Source organism: Amblyomma maculatum, chromosome 1, assembly GCF_055883805.1.
Source record: "Amblyomma maculatum isolate TAMU_Amacu chromosome 1, ASM5588380v1, whole genome shotgun sequence".
Classification (NCBI taxonomy): Eukaryota; Metazoa; Arthropoda; class Arachnida; order Ixodida; family Ixodidae; genus Amblyomma; species Amblyomma maculatum.
In genome coordinates this window covers 174,739,126-174,755,822 of record NC_139344.1, presented here as the reverse complement: position 1 = coordinate 174,755,822, position 16,697 = coordinate 174,739,126, and positions in this window count along the sequence as shown.

The window sequence follows — 16,697 nt, the reverse complement described above, 5'->3', positions numbered from 1 at the left end:
CTTCGTCCTGCACTTTATGCTGCCTTGCTTATTAAGGGATAAATATGCAAAAGGCGGCCGCCACTCCAGGGTGAACACACGAGTATGAGTCGTTTCATTCGGCATGTCAAGTATCCCAGGTAAACAATGACATGAAGGTGCTTTTTGGCGTCATCATGCAGCCATTTTGCTTTGATCTATGGCCCTGAAAATTGCACTGATGCTACATAAGAATGCAGCCGCAAGGTCGCTCTGTCATGCACAAGCAACTGTATAATATATATTTTCAGCCTTTTATACAGATTACTCTGCATGCTATGCAAAACAACGTCTCTCAAAAGGATGCTTGAAAGCGATTCATTGGCCTTAATACATATTCCTGTATTTAAGCCCACAAATATTCTAAAAAAAAAAAGAGAGATGAGGAATTGTCTGACAGAAGTCGCACACCATTACACACCAAACATTTTTAGCGGAAGGCAGTTTTCTTAAAATTTTGGCGCATCGAAGTATATTCTACCCAAGCTCCATAGAACAAAAAATAAACATGCATCAAATATGATAACGGGTTCGCGGCACTGGGCAATTATAAATGACCTGGTCAAGGATCCTGCATGCAGCATGCATACATTGTTGCAATCAAGCAGGAGCGTGTTTCTCAGCACAGGCCACAGAAATCGAATTGTCGAAAATTTACGAAGGTGTCAAAAAATGGTACTTACCATGCAGTTGCATATAGATCACGCTTCTCCTTGGAGTCAGTTTTTTTCCACCTGGACTTTTCATTATCCCATAGTTTGCGGAGCTGCTTCGCAGTTCTTGGCCGCATGTTGGGCTGGCTGCTGTACTCCAGGCACAACTTCTCTCATGACTTGTTTTTCGCTTCTATCGAAGCGCTATTTGTGCGCTTATTTTCAATGGTTCTTGTATGTTTCCCGACAAGCGCTCTGAGCACTTCGCGTTCCTCCTTCGTATAAATAAACCGCGTAGCCTCTTGGGAAGGCTGAATGCTTTGGCTCTCGGCTGACGAGGACATTTTGATAGAGCACCGACGTAGAGACGTCCGAAGCGATCGACTACGCTAGCAAAACTCTTCGACTGTGGTTCTCGGCGGCATGGCGTAGAATTTTTTTTTTTTTTTTTTGCTTTCTTATCTTTCCGCGCACCCCTCTTTTCCTTGCAGTCACGGTTCTGTTCAAAAGACAGTGAAAAAAGAAAAGCAATCACTTTGCTATTCCATATGCGCGAACGACGACCAAAGTGGGCGCTCGCGTACCAAGTACGCGGCCAGCCATCTGTGTCGTACGCATATCAGTGCGTAGCCCAGCGCCTCAGGGTGCGCGTTCGAACCCCATTCTGCGTTTCCGGGCATGCTTTGCGCATTGCTGAATACAGCTCCCAGCTGTTCTTCCAAACGCAAGCAGCGTTTGCTTCAGCGGAGTGTTGCACGAACGACCACCCGAAAGTAACAGAGCAGTGTACGCTCTGCTAGGTTTTTCTATTTTCGCTTCACCATTCACAACAGAGTCGCTGCTAGCCGAACCTCTGAAACGAAACAGCGCTAAAAAAATGAAGAAACTTGTCAGATAGGAAGAGAACTTATTGGTCCTCGAAAGTGCCGCGCGAGAGCTGTGGCACGGCCGCTCAATGGAGGCACACTTGGTGCGGCCCGTCGCGTCGCGCCTCAATGGCTGGGGAAGCGCGTATTGGGAGAAGTTACAGTTTCCGCCGTCATTCTCCGCGAGGGCGCCACCACTCCATCACAAGGCGCCGCCGGCACGGACGAGCAGACGACGCAGAAGGAGCGCGCTGGCTGGGTTGGCGCACGTTATCGTTTTGACTACTCAGTATAACCGCGTGGTTCTGACAGTTCTGCACACGTGTCATCGGTGCCTGTGTCAAGAGCGTCCTAAGCGTATGCAGCACCATGCCAGGCAACTGATGTGTGCTGCTGTGCACCACGAAAGCAAGAAAAGATCGGTTACCATGAGTTTCCGTGCGATTCACAACGTCGAGCAGCATGGCTGAAAAACATATCTCGGGAGGGCTAGGATGGAAAAGGAAGCCGGTGGGAGCCGAGTGACAAGTCACTAGTATACTCACTGCACTTCACAGATGACGATTACAGGAAGAACGTAAAACTGAAGATCCTGCTTCCTTCAGCTGTCTCCTCCGTGTTCCCGAACTGCCCACATTACAAGTTAAGTTACTCACGCGGGCTCATGTTGAGCCAAACAACCTTGAAAAATTAATGTGCGCAGGTCAATAGCTTTATTTTCCCCACTTGTTATAGCTACACTTCATTTCCTCCTGGACAACCCCCCGTGTCATCCTGAAGCATGTGTGTTTCAAGATAGCTCCGCCACGATCACTTTTATGACGATATCAAAATGGTATGCCTTGTCCAACATCGCATAAGTGTAGCCAGGGAGACACCAAGAGGAGCCGCTCTATTTGTCAGATGACGAGTGACTCTCTTGGTTAGAGTTGGACTTTGCGATATCGAAGACATTCAGGTCCAAGGAGGCACGTCGAAGCAAAGGCTAACCAAACAAACGTACGAAGCAACAATCATGACAACCAGATCCACAGTGGCGCAAATTAAGTACCTTCTTGATCACATCAAGTATCTTACAACAATGTCTGCTGTGTGCCTTACTATAGTGCATTGCATTTAACCGCATCTTATTTTCAGCTTCCGATACGCCTTAAAGCAGACTCTGAAAGCGGGTCTATAGTATCGCTTTTTAGCAGCCTGAAGCAATTCAAAGGCGGGAACGACAAAGCTGACACAAGGGCTGCAGTTTTACCTCGGAGAAAATAGTGAAGGTACCACTAGCGAAAAAAAATATATATATCGATTCAGATTATACACATTTTGCCATGCTTTGTGCAGGTTGGCATCTTTCAAGCATCAGTCTGCAAATGCACCTATCAACAATTAGGCAGCTATAAAACTTGGCCTTCGTGATTATGAAAGTCGTACCTTGCCAACTGCCATATTACGTCTGCTGCGAGAGAGTTTTCGAGTCAGCTTGGATTCATTCATTTGTGGTGTGAACCAGCAGTTGACATAGAGTTAGCACCGATTGCATTCTTGGCTGGTTACCTTGCGCGTCCATTTGAAGAGAAAGTATCAATAGTTTTACAGAATCTCATGAAACATTTTTATTTATTCTGTTCTCAGTGCCTGCCCGCGTTTTCATTATTTATATATTACCAAAGTTTCAATAACTTCTAGTGCTTACTTTAGAGTGTCAATAATTTTATTTTATTATTCCCCATCCATTTATTAACTTTGTGCCTTGTGATTCCTGCAAAACCCTCGACTTATCAAAATTCTTGATGATAGATGCCTAAGGTATCTGAAAATCACCCTGCATCTTTGTTAGCAAGGTGATGAAGTGCCCGGAGGTCACGAGAAGCAGCAAGCTATGCAACATGTTAGTTTCACCCCTTCTTCCCTATTTTGTGCAATTTCCGGAGCTGATTTGCGAGACAGAAGACCGCAGTCACACTAAGGACCTAACCACACTAATGCGACCACTGCTGTCCTACTGGACAGGCAACATCAATCAGACTGTGGAAAAAATCACGCTTGCACATAAACATTTTTTCAGGAAAGTTCTTCGCTTGTAAAATAAGCTTGCGTGTCTTCTGTGTATCACGCGGCTTCATAATCAAACGAGAAAAAAATTGCCTGAGCCTGCGGGCGTGCCTTTGAACTAGCTGTCTTGTGTTGTTTCTTTTTCAACAGTTTGTGTTAGTATGTTTTGGTGGTGGTACCGACTTGAATATTATTTCCAATGAAAACGGAGGAACAGGCTGAACAATAATGTTGAACGCTACGTCCTGAATTGTAAGTTTCCAGAAAAGTGCACGCTGAATAAATGGCCCCAAACCGTGTCCCGATTTCAAGATTGTAATATCTAATACGTTAGTACAGTGGTTGAAACGCAACTAAATGGGTGCGCTCTCAGCGAAGCACACGACTGCCTCGTTCTCGTTGTAAACGGAAGACCACGAATGACTTGGAAAAGCCTAGTGATGATGACATGCCGCTATCACCTTATCAATAGCAAACTTGCACGTAGCATCACATAATGTGCGAAACGTCGATCATAATCCTAAATTGAGCAAGCGCCGACCACGCGGACGCCGAAACGAAAGCACGGCCACGGCTGCTGCGCGCAGCTCTCCGCCCGGAGTCGTCCCGGAGCGGTGGCGCCGCAGCGGTGGCGATGAGAACTAGGCGCAATACGGCTCTTCTGGGCGACGTGACGGGCCGCACCCAAGTGCGCCTCCATTGAGCGGCCGTGGCTGTGGGCATGCCGCCCAAGGCGCCGGCTAATGAAACGTAGTCGCGACTTCTTGGCCGAGACCGACCAGCGGTTTTTTTTTCTTTTCTTTTTTTTTTAAGAGACGTACGCAGAAAAGAAGCGCCGTACCAAGTACGCCTTTGAATGCCTTGCTTGCTTGTCCAGGCATTACAAAGCGCCGAGAAGCACTGGCAGCAGACGACTTTACAGCGCATCCGCCGTTCGCCCCTCGCAGATGTTTCGCGCATGTTGTTCGCGCGAGTGTTGCCAGATGCGAACGCGTTTCCGGCCGCGCCATTACTCGCAGTGCGGAAAGCGCGTTTTTTCTATTGTAACCGTCGATCTTCCTTCAGAAGTTAATTCAGAAGCACGCCTTGCTAGAAATTGCGCATGTTACACATGACAGCACGCAGTTTATACGAAAAAATTTGCTCTTAATCTCGTCCCCATACTTCCTTTTCGCCAGCTCGGTGGAGGTGGAGTGGAGGATGGTTTCTCGAGGGCGCCTCGTCGGAGTGAAAGCCGAGCGGGGTTCTTGAAACCGAAATGCCTCTTGAGTGGCGGAGCGGCTGATATCTCTCCTCCACGGAGTGGAGGTGGAGCGTCGAGTCGAGGCGCATTTGTGAATACGGGCGTGTATGTGCCCATATTCTGTTTGTATCACCTCTTACCAACGCTATAAGAAGACGAACAAGAATCATGTACCCTCAGTCTTGAGAAAGGCAGGGTTCCTGCCGAAACATCGACTACAAATAAACTTGGAAACAGTATGAAGCAATTTTTCACTTGTATGTAACCTCTAGCAACCAAGTACGTCTATTTACTTATACTACACACACACACATATATATATATATATATATATATATATGCATACAGGGTGTCCAAGCTACTTCAAGCTAACTTTAGCCAAGGGTTTAAAATTAAAACATTTGAGATAGGCCAGAGAAACCACCTGTGTACAGCTGCCACCCATCTGGCGCACTACAGGGACTTTTTATTTTGCAGTTAAGTAAATAGTAATTAAGATATTTCTAATTATACTCGCTATTGCCTTTAGACAACAAATGGATTTGCGAAGTTGGAGAGCACCCTCTAAAACCCCCATTCCGTTTATTTCCGATAAAGAAAGACTCACGTGTCCTTTTTCACAAACGAAAAGAAAGCTCGCGAAATACAAAATATATCACGTGACTGGCGCATTCGTGCGCCAAGATTGTGCTGCTCTCAACCTGGGTTTCAATGAACGAAATCAGCTGCGGCCTTGGTTCCACGACCCCGTTGAGCGGCAGGCCGATATGACTACGGTGGTTTCTTCGTCTGCTTCAGACAGTCGGCGCACGTGACGATGCAAGCATAAAGAAAGAGATTAGTTAAGAGCGGACACTCAGCGAAAACCGGCCCCAAGAAATGATGCGCGATGTTTTACGCTGCCGCCGATTGATGGATGGCGCCACCAGTGCGGACGCGCGCTTGCGGCATCCGCTGCAGCGGCAGCCCGCCGTAGCCACGGCCGGAGCAGACGACAGAAAGTTGTCGAAGGGGCTGGCTGTCTGCACGTGCCTCGCCTGTGCGGCACAGACCACATATTTTTATCGCTCTTGGGCTGCTACGCAGAACGACGGCAAGGCATAGAGTAACATATATATAAAGAGGGGACACTCCCATAGAGCCCCAGCGGCCCACTTTCAGCGGACAGCGGCGCACAGCGGAATCGGCAAAGCGTGGCAGCCTCAGAGCGGGGCGCTTCAGAATACCAAATCTCGGAGGCCGCAATGTTACTTTCGGTTTCGGTTTTTCGCATGCCTCTCGTAGTTCGATACACAGGCGCTTGCGCCACGGGCTCGAAATAGTTACCGGCATTGTTTAAAAGTTCGAGAACATTACCTGAAGCAATATAGAACAATGTTCTCGTGATCAACCCACTCTCGAGCTCCTTTTATAGGGCACTACAGGGACGCGAAAAGTGTTCGCACGGGTAAATGGGGCTACGGATAAAGCATAATTAACCCTTTGAATCTGGAGGTTGCGGTGCATGCCACCGTAACCTCCCGATGCATGTGACGATACTGTTTGCACTTAATCTTGCCTTATGTTTAGAAACAAAACAATCTCTATTCCGTTACTTCGACCTGTTTTTAATTATTATTTAATTACATACCGTCCTGAAGCTAAATTTTTTTTTCTGGTGCAACGCCGTCTAGTAGAGTCGTGGAACCTTGAGCTGGGTCGCAAATGGCGTCGAGCGTCCTCTATATATATATATATATGTTACTCTATGGGCAAGGCAACGTTTTTTTGCTGAACTACGCTGCATTTAAGCAACTTAGGCTGACTGCGCCGGCCGGTACCAATTAAATTTCGCAGCTTGTGAAGAGGCTCCATGCGCTCGCCTTGTGGCCAGCCGGCTGTTCAGGCGTAGGTCGGGACGCTCTGGCAGTTTCTAACCACGGCGAGGTGTAATATGTTGTGTTCCTGTGCAATTGACTTGCATTTCGAACAGTTTAGCTCAGCACGCTGGACAAAGTGGCACGTGAAGGCACCAAGGCATGCCGTTGAGCCAACATGACGTGTTCGCCGGTGGTGCGGCCAGGCCTGACGCGGTTGGCCAGGGCTAACGTGGTTTCCCGAACGGCTAGTTTTGCTTAGTGTAGCGTTTAACAGAGCAATCGCAAGGTGAGAAATGTTTCATTCTTGTCAGTCTGCGCTTCACAAAGTTGCGTATAAAGGGCAAGCCAACATTGCGTGCTCGCCGGCCGCAGTGAGGCCAGACCTGGTCTGGCCGCGTTAGCCACTCCTGACGCGGTTTTGCGAACGGCTAGTTTTATGTAGGGTCGCGTTGTATTTAACGGGACAACGTTAAAGTGAGAAATGTTTTCTTGCGCTGCAAGCCTCATTGCTTCAGCTGTTCAGTGCTTTTGAGGAGCATTGTTAGTTTAGTGGCTGTTGTTTCATTCATTGTTATTTAATTCATTGTTTCATTCATTGCATTTTCAGATAGGTTCGGTTAGCCTGTATTTCCTGACCTGTACGTTGCGAGAGCAGCTTTTGCACCAATTTTACGAATGACAGCCTTCTTGTTCTGGACCATAACCGCTGCTCACCAAGCTTCAGTACGCACCCACATGCACAGATGTGTGCGCAGTGCAGTGGCCTAACAGTTCATTGGAACCTTCTGCACCATGTTCATTCCTTTTCCAACAGCGCTGCATGAACCCACGGACTACAGTCGAAGCACTGCAGATGCAACGAGTGAACGGTGTGGTCCTCCCCCAAGCATCAGTACTCCTCTCTGCCCCGAACAATACAAGTTACTCTTGCTAAGGTAGCCGCGACTGTGATTGTGTACTTTATATATAATGCCTGTTTTGTTACATAGTATTTACCATAATTCGGAAATCAACGTCATGCTATTTTTTGTCTCTACCTAAGTGTTGTTTCTGGCCTTGTGTATTTTTTTCTCTACTGTGCACATCGCCTAATGTATGCCAAGTTTTGTCAATGTCTCCTGTTGCATCTCTTATGTGTTTTATATGCAGTAAAATAAATATAAATTTCACAAAGCACTTGGTATCTTTTCTGCAATACTGTTTTGCAAAGGCTGTGGCGCAGCTGCGTTGATGGCTAGATTAGAGCACTGGGAATATATTTTTTATGTTTTTATACATGCTGAAAATAAAAGAAAACACTGGCAGACCATGTAAAACCAAAATAATGCGCCAAAAGAGCAGAACGCAGTGCATGCTAGCATTCAAATCGCGCGGCTTTCATCAAGACCGGAAGTAGTTGCCGCCGGCCGCTTGGTACGCTACAGTCAAATTCAAAAAATAGAATGATGGTATAGTTAACCAAACTAAATCAATAATCAAGATGTAGGGGGAATATGAGCATGATAGCAAATGCTGCCACTTCGTTTCAAAGGGGACGCTATCCATCCATCCGCTGGGCTCTATGGGAATGTCCGCTCCTTACCAATTTCTTTCTCTAGGGTGCAAGTCGCAGCGAGCCCATGGTAGAAAGGGTTGGTGGTAGCGTAATTCCCATAGAAACCTGCGTGTCGACTCTGAGCGAGGCTTTAGTTTCCTGGCGCCCCCTGCGAACTGTGCGGCAAAACAAACACGTGACTTTGTGACATCAGAAAAGCTCGTGACGGCACGGTGACGTACTGTTGGCGGAAAATTTGATTCTGTCTTTTTATTGTTGTACGAAAAACACGGCCAACGACGAGGAGGCAGAACGACGCTCGGATAAGGCGGAAAAATGGACACTGTAACTGTTCAGCCAACTTTGCTTGACATGGATTTCTACTGTAAAGTTTTACGTTAACTGAAATGTTGCGGCATCTTCAACCAGCTTATCATAGCATCGTTACGCCTCCGTCGTCGTTAGCCTAGTCTTTCGTCGCACGTCATGTAAACGCATTCTGGGGCTTATTTCAATTCGGGCACGTTTCTGAACATAAAGGGCGTTCAAGTGAATTCGTCAAACACATAGATAAGAATCACCATGGCTTGAGGGATTTCACTAAGGGCATAAATGAGTGAAGCTGTGCTGCATCGAAAGCTAGGCTTTATTAGTTCACGATTACTTACATAGACACTTCACGACAATGAAAATCTTTAAGTGTAGGAAAGCGACCACCGCTCATTCGTCACGGTCTTCACGAAATCTTCGTGATAACAAAATGACTTGAGCGTAGGTCTCCAAACGAGACGCGGTGAGATTATAAAAGGGTAAGAAATTTTGCTAGCAAGCAAAGTACACATCAGTATCAAAGAACAAAGAAAAACGAACGGAATAATTAACGCTAGCATTAGAAAACCCAGCTGTAAGAGCTTAGGCAAGGAATTCAAATTTAGATTGCTAGTATTTAGAAGTTAATGCGTCTGAGAAGTGAAAATATCTGCGATAGCCCCAGCTTCGCACCCTACAAATAAAATCACGCCCTGTTCACAATTCCATTATTTTACTCGCGCTTCATTTGTCGCTGAGAGGAGTCAATGTGAGGCTACAAATTTAGAACTTCAGCATTTAACATATTCATGAGAGAGATCTTACTGACAATAGGAACATCCCTGTGATACCAGCCAAAGCACATTCAGCGAACGTTGCGATAATGCAACGCAATAAGCAAAACACGCAAAAAGGGAGCAGAACGGAAAGCTTTGCGCACTGCGACACGTGTCTTGGGGGCAATTAAATCTCACCTTCACCGTTCAATTAAAACAGATGCAGAGATACGCCGCCCGTGCAGACGTGTATCCGTAAATCAAGCCGCCACTTTTGCGACTTGCTCGGGTGGCCGAGTCGAACCGTGACGCAGCGGCGCAGCACTGTCCCATCGTCCGAAAATGCGCACATGCCGCGGCAATCAATTTCTCATCGAGCACGCTCAGTCATCGCCTTACTGTAAAGCTCTACCACAACTAGCAGAACGAAGTACTGACTGTTAGACACAGATAATACACCTTGCACGCAGCACGCAACGTTGAATGTTGATCCGGGGCCGATCACGCACCCAACCCGCGGGCGAGAAAGTTTCTGTCAGCTATATTTGTGCTTTGGGCAACCATAGGCAACTACGCAGCGGATACTAAATGGCCGGGAGAGATCGGTAAAAAGAAGTTAAAATATTGTTACGTGGGGGCATAACAAGCGATGAAATACGGCGACACAACAGAAACAGAAGGACGTGATGACATGACGATGAAATATGCTATAATGGCTAGCGGGCCTGGCGCGAGCGCTCCGCCCCGCGCCACTGCCCGCTTCGTCATCTTCGTAGCATTACCCGGGGCTACCGAGCGATCGTCCCGATCGATTGCTAGAAATCCAATGCATGACGAGACGATGAACACAGACACAGAATAGGGACGTGAAACGCTGGACACCACAATGAATGCGAAGATGGAAGAATGCTTGCACCACCGGAGCATCAAGTACAATCTTCACCGTTTGCCGAAGGCCAAGGCTCATGGATACGCCGAACGGCTTGGGCGGGGGTGCTGTCTTCTCTCGAGTGGTCATGAGGCCGCTTCGTCATCTTCGCAGCAATATTATTATAAATATTGCCGCGAAACCTTCAAACAGTATTTGTTGTTTTTTAACAGCCGCCGGCATACAGGCTTATCACTCTGATTCTGGACCGCGTATCAGTTCCGTAATCGTTGTTTGTTAATGCTCGATGTCGCAAGTCACACCTTTATCAGTTTTGTTGTAGCGAAAGATGCCCCGAGATCTGTCTCGAAGGTTCCGGTCACTCGGGTGTCTTTCCACAATGTTCCAGCCCGTGCTGGTAGCTGTTTGCGACGTTATCTAGATTGTTCTGTGCAGCCTTTATATTGAGCGTTGCCGAGTGTCACGGGCATTCTTTGTCCGAGGACCGACGAGCGCGTTTGTTGCTATCGCCGCCGCCGAGTTGCTTAGTTCTTTTGCGGGCGCAAGTCAGCCCAAATAGTTTCTTTAGTGCAATCATCGACCCTTCATTTGTGTCGTCGACTTCGTCACCACTACGTGACATCTGGTGGAGGTGCTGCCTTTGATCCTTCAAGTGAAGACCCAAGCCGTGTTCCTGTCGCCCTGGAAGACCAGCCTACAGGTCACCGAGCCAGCCGCCGACTTCAAGGCCTACAACCCGAACACGGTCTGCTGCCTGACCCCATTCGATCTCGGAAGGCATCGACGCTGGCAATGGCCCAGCCTACAGCACCGGTTATTTTCGTCCAACCCCGGGAGCCCCCCTGCTTCCATGGACTACCGGATGAAGATGCGGGAGATTGGATGGACCTTTTCGACCGTGTGGCAGATTTCAACGGCTGGAACGACGCTGCGAAACTCGGGCAGGTCTACTTTGTTCTTCAAGGACATGCCCGAATTTGGTTTGAAAATCACGAGACTTCTTTCAAGGATTGGGAGATATTCAAAGCACAGTTTTTGATGGCCTTTACAAGTTCTGTCCGAAAAGAAAGAGCTCAGGCCCTCCTCCAATCAAGAATTCAACTACCAAACGAGTCTGTCCTGGCGTACGTTGAGGAGATGAAGCGCCTCTTTCGCCGCGCCGACCCTAACATGACTGAAGGTGAGAGAGTCAAACTTTTAATGCGAGGCGTCAAAAAATTGCTTTTTGGAAATCTTGTCCGAAATCCGCCAAAAACAGTGGCGGAATTTGAAATGGAAGCGTCTGCCATCGAGAAGACGTACACCCGGATGCGCCACTACGAGCGGCCACTTCAGCCAGACTACTCAAGCCACTACCCCAGCGCATCGGCAAGTGGAGAGAACCTTCGTGACCTCATCCGGGAGATCGTGCGAGAGGAGCTCCGCCAAATGCAGCCATCATCGCAACAACCCCAGGTGGCGACGCTCGCGGACGTCGTCCGTGAAGAAGTCCAGCAGGCACTGGGCGTTCCTGAAGCGACGGCTGCGACTGTTCCAGCACAAGAGGCAACAGCGATGAACTACGCTGGTGCACAACGTCGCCCTCCGCCCCGACGTGATGACTTTCCGAGCCCTCGCCGCTACCGGCCTGTTCCTGAAAACCGCCCCTTGGCTCCCGCCCGCCAAGCCTACCAACGACCAACAAGCCCCAGGAAGTGCGACGCATGGAGGACCGCGAACAACCGGCCATTATGCTTCCACTGCGGTGAGGCCGGCCACATTCTGCGCCACTGCCCGTACCGACGAATCAGTCTCCGCGGATTCGCAGTCGACGCTCCACGACCACGCTCAGGTGAACGACCACAAGAAATTGACAACTATCTGCGTAGCGGTGAGATTGCGCCACCAAGCCGTCGGTTCAGATCTCCATCGCCGTACAGGGCCCGCTTTGCGTCGCCAGGCCGTACCTATGATGAGAGTATGCGCGGAAGGTCCCCAAGCCCGCGCAGGCGAAACTAAACAGAGCAACCTTTGGAGGTGAGGTTGCTCAACGGCGAAAAGACGAACATCCTCCGCCGCCGACGACCACTAACGACGACGCAGCCATTTCACCGCCGCTCCACACGACGTCATCGACGACATCACGGCCATACTGCAAGCAGACCACGCCGCCCAGCGCAGTAACTACGGTATGCCCCGGCCATGACCTGAAGAAACGACGGAGCCGAGATCGGACACTAAGGCCCACGTGCAATGCGAGGACGCGAACAAGTGACCTTGAAGTTGATATCGACGGTCGCAGAGTCACTGCCCTAGTAGACACCGGAGCTGACTATTCAGTCATCAGCGGACCGTTAGCCTCTCAGCTCAGAAAAGTTACCACCGCTTGGGATGGCCCGCTGATTCGCACCGCAGGTGGCAACTTGATAACTCCATCGGGACGGTGTACTGCAAGAATAACCGTAAATGGGCGTACTTACCCCACCAGCTTTGTGGTCTTGCAGCAGTGCTCCCGCGACGTGATTTTAGGCATGGACTTCCTAAATGAAAATAGGGCTATTATCGACCTCCGATCCAAGCTCATCAAGCTCTCTGCAGACAAAGCCATACCTGCTACGACGACTTCGACGCAACACGTCGCTCTAAACATCCTCGACGGAGAATTGACCGTGCCGCCCCGATCAAGCGTCGCTGTCAGCGTAGGTAGCACAGACATTGAAACCGCTGAAGGTATCGTCGAAGGAAATATCCAATTGCTCTTGGAACGAGGTATCAGCATCGCAAGAGGCATCGCGAAATTCCAGAGAGGACAAGCTCAGGTGCTGGTAACAAACTTCACTGAAGAATACCGGCATCTAAACAAGGGCACGACCATCGCTTTTCTCGACGAATTAGCGGACCTCAAAGACTTATTCGCCCTCCACGACCAACCACTGGAAGACGCACCGGACCAATTCCGTCAGCCTACATTTGACATCAACCCAGTATTGACCCACAGCAGGAAAAACCAGATTCGCAGTCTTCTTCGAAACTACAGGGAGTGCTTCTCGTCATCATCAAATGTACGACAAACACCACTGGCCAAGCACCGCATTATAACGGACGAACACGACCGACCTCTGCGCCAAAGCCCTTATCGTGTATCGCCGCGAGAACGGCAGGCCATTCGCGATCAAGTTGAGGAAATGCTGCGTGATGACGTAATCCAGCCATCGAACAGCCCCTGGGCGGCACCAGTCGTTTTGGTCAAGAAGAAAGACAGCACACTTCGCTTCTGCGTTGATTACCGCCGCTTGAATAGCATAACGAAGAAGGATGTCTACCCACTTCCCCGCATCGACGACACTCTCGACCGACTCTGCAATGCAAGGTACTTCTCATCGATGGACCTGAAGAGCGGATATTGGCAAATTGAGGTCGACGAAAGAGATCGCGAGAAGACCGCATTCATCACACCGGACGGCCTTTATGAGTTCAAGGTGATGCCATTTGGCCTCTGCTCCGCACTAGCCACGTTTCAACGAGTAATGGACACAGTCCTGGCAGGGTTGAAGTGGCAAATTTGTTTGGTATATTTGGACGACGTTGTTGTCTTCTCGTCAAACTTTGAAGACCACCTAAAACGACTACAGACAGTGTTGGAAGCCATCAAGTCATCGGGACTAACGCTAAAAGCAGAGAAGTGTCACTTCGCCTACGAAGAACTCCGGTTCCTAGGTCACGTCGTTAGCAAGGACGGTATTCGCCCAGACCCGGAGAAAACAGCTGCAATCGCACAATTCCCACCGCCTACCGACAAGAAAGCTGTGCGCCGATTCCTTGGGCTGTGCGCTTATTATCGACGATTTGTCAGAAACTTTTCGCGGATCGCCGAACCGTTGACGCAGCTTACAAAGGCTGACGTACCTTTTAAATGGGAAGCGCCGCAAGGAGAAGCCTTCGACGAACTCAAGCGCCGCCTGCAATGCCCTCCCGTACTTGGCCACTTTGATGAAAACGCCGAGACCGAAATTCACACCGACGCGAGCAGTGTGGGCCTAGGAGCCGTTCTCGTCCAGGAGAGTGCCGGACAGGAGAAAGTAATCGCCTACGCGAGCAGGTCACTCACAAAAGTTGAAGTCAATTACTCGACGACCGAGAAGGAGTGCCTTGCAATCATCTGGGCCACTTCTAAGTTTCGTCCATACCTATACGGCCGACCATTCAAGGTGGTAAGCGACCATCACGCGCTCTGCTGGCTGGCTAATTTGAAAGATCCTTCCGGCCGCCTTGCCAGATGGATCCTACGACTTCAAGAATTTGACATGACTGTAGTCTATAAGTCGGGCCGAAAACATTCCGACGCAGACTGCTTATCCCGCGCTCCCGTCGATGCTCCCCCGAAGGACGATGACGACGACGCCTTTTTGGGACCGGTAAGCGCCAGCAGTTTCGCAGAACAACAGCGATCAGACCCTGAGCTGAAAGCGCTAGCCGATTACTTGGAAGGAAAGACCGCTTCCCCTCCTGGTGTGTTCAGGCGACATTTATCATCCTTCACGTTAAGCAATGGCCTCCTCGTGAAGAAGAACTTCGCACCCAACAAGACCGCGCAGCTTCTCGTAGTGCCTAAAACCCTTCGGCAAGAAATTCTGCAGGCGTTGCACGTTGAGCCCACAGCAGGCCACCTCGGATTTGCGCGCATGTTGCGTCGAATCCAAGAGAAGTATTACTGGCCGCGACTGCCTGCCGAAGTTGCCCACTACGTGAAGACGTGTCGTGAGTGCCAACGACGCAAGACGCCACCGATCAGACCAGCAGGACTACTAAACCCGATTCCGGCCCCAATCCTGCCCTTTCAGCAAATTGGGATGGATCTCCTCGGCTCCTTTCCATCTTCGTCTATGGGTAACGAGTGGATCATCGTGGCCACTGACTACCTTACCCGTTACGCCGAAGCAAGAGCACTACCAAATGGTACCGCGGCAGAAGTCGCCAAATTTTTTGTCGAACAAATTCTCTTGCGACACGGCGGCCCAGAAGTGCTCATCATGGACAGGGGAACGGCGTTTACGGCAGAGTTGACGCAAGCCATCCTGGAATACAGTCACACAAGCCATCGACGAACAACTGCGTACCATCCCCAGACCAATGGCCTCACGGAGCGCCTGAACAAAACGATCGCGGACATGATCGCTATGTACGTCGACGCTGAACACAAGACCTGGGACACCATCTTGCCGTACGTGATCTTCGCGTATAACACGGCAGTCCAGGAGACGACCAGAGCGACCCCGTTTAAGCTTGTGTACGGCAGGGAGCCCACGACGACGCTCGACGCAATGCTGCCGCACGTAACCAGCGAAGACAACCTTGATATCGCCGCCTACCTGCAGCGTGCAGAGGAAGCCCGACGACTCGCACGGCTGCGTATTAAAGACCAACAGCGCACCGACAGTCGACGATACAATTTACGACGACGCCATGCAGAGTACAACCCAGGAGACCAAGTGTGGGTTTGGACACCAATTCGCCGTCGCGGATTAAGTGAAAAGTTGTTGCGTCGATACTTTGGGCCATACAAAATCCTTCGCCGCGTCGGACCACTGGACTATGAAGTCATTCCCGACGGAACGTCAGCATCACAACGGCGACGCGCACGCCCAGAAATTGTACATGTTGTACGACTGAAGCCATATTACGCGCGTTAAAGAATCTGTGGTGTTTAAACTTTGCAGTGTTTATGTTTAAGTTTCTTTGTTTTGGAACATCGAGGCGATGTTTTTTTTTAAGGGGGGAGTAATGCCGCGAAACCTTCAAACAGTATTTGTTGTTTTTCAACAGCCGCCGGCATACAGGCTTATCACTCTGATTCTGGACCGCGTATCAGTTCCGTAATCGTTGTTTGTTAATGCTCAATGTCGCAAGTCACACCTTTATCAGTTTTGTTGTAGCGAAAGATGCACCGAGATCTGTCTCGAAGGTTCCGGCCACTCGGGTGTCTTTCCACAATGTTCCAGCCCGTGCTGGTAGCTGTTTGCGACGTTATCTAGATTGTTCTGTGCAGCCTTTAAATTGAGCGTTGCCGAGTGTGACGGGCATTCTTTGTCCGAGGACCGACGAGCGCGTTTGTTGCTATCGCCGCCGCCGAGTTGCTTAGTTCTTTTGCGGGCGCAGGTCAGCCCAAATAAAGAGTTTCTTTAGTGCAATCATCGACCCTTGTGTCGTCGACTTCGTCACCACTACGTGACAATATGATACGCCTTTTCTTACGCAAGAAACTAAAACTGCATTCATTCCTGCGAGTGAATATTATATTTACTTCCTAGTTCTTTGGAGTACTCTTATTTTTTTGTGTTTTAATATTTTGCCACACAGTTCGCAGTGGCACTTTGCATCGTTCATCATCATCATTCAGTTGATGCCGCTGGCAATAGGCAGCTGCACATGTTTTCTTCCAAGTAACGCGACCTGTTGCATTGACCTTGGGCTCGCCAAGGTCAATGCATCAGGTCGCGCTACTTGAAAGAAAACCTGTGCAGC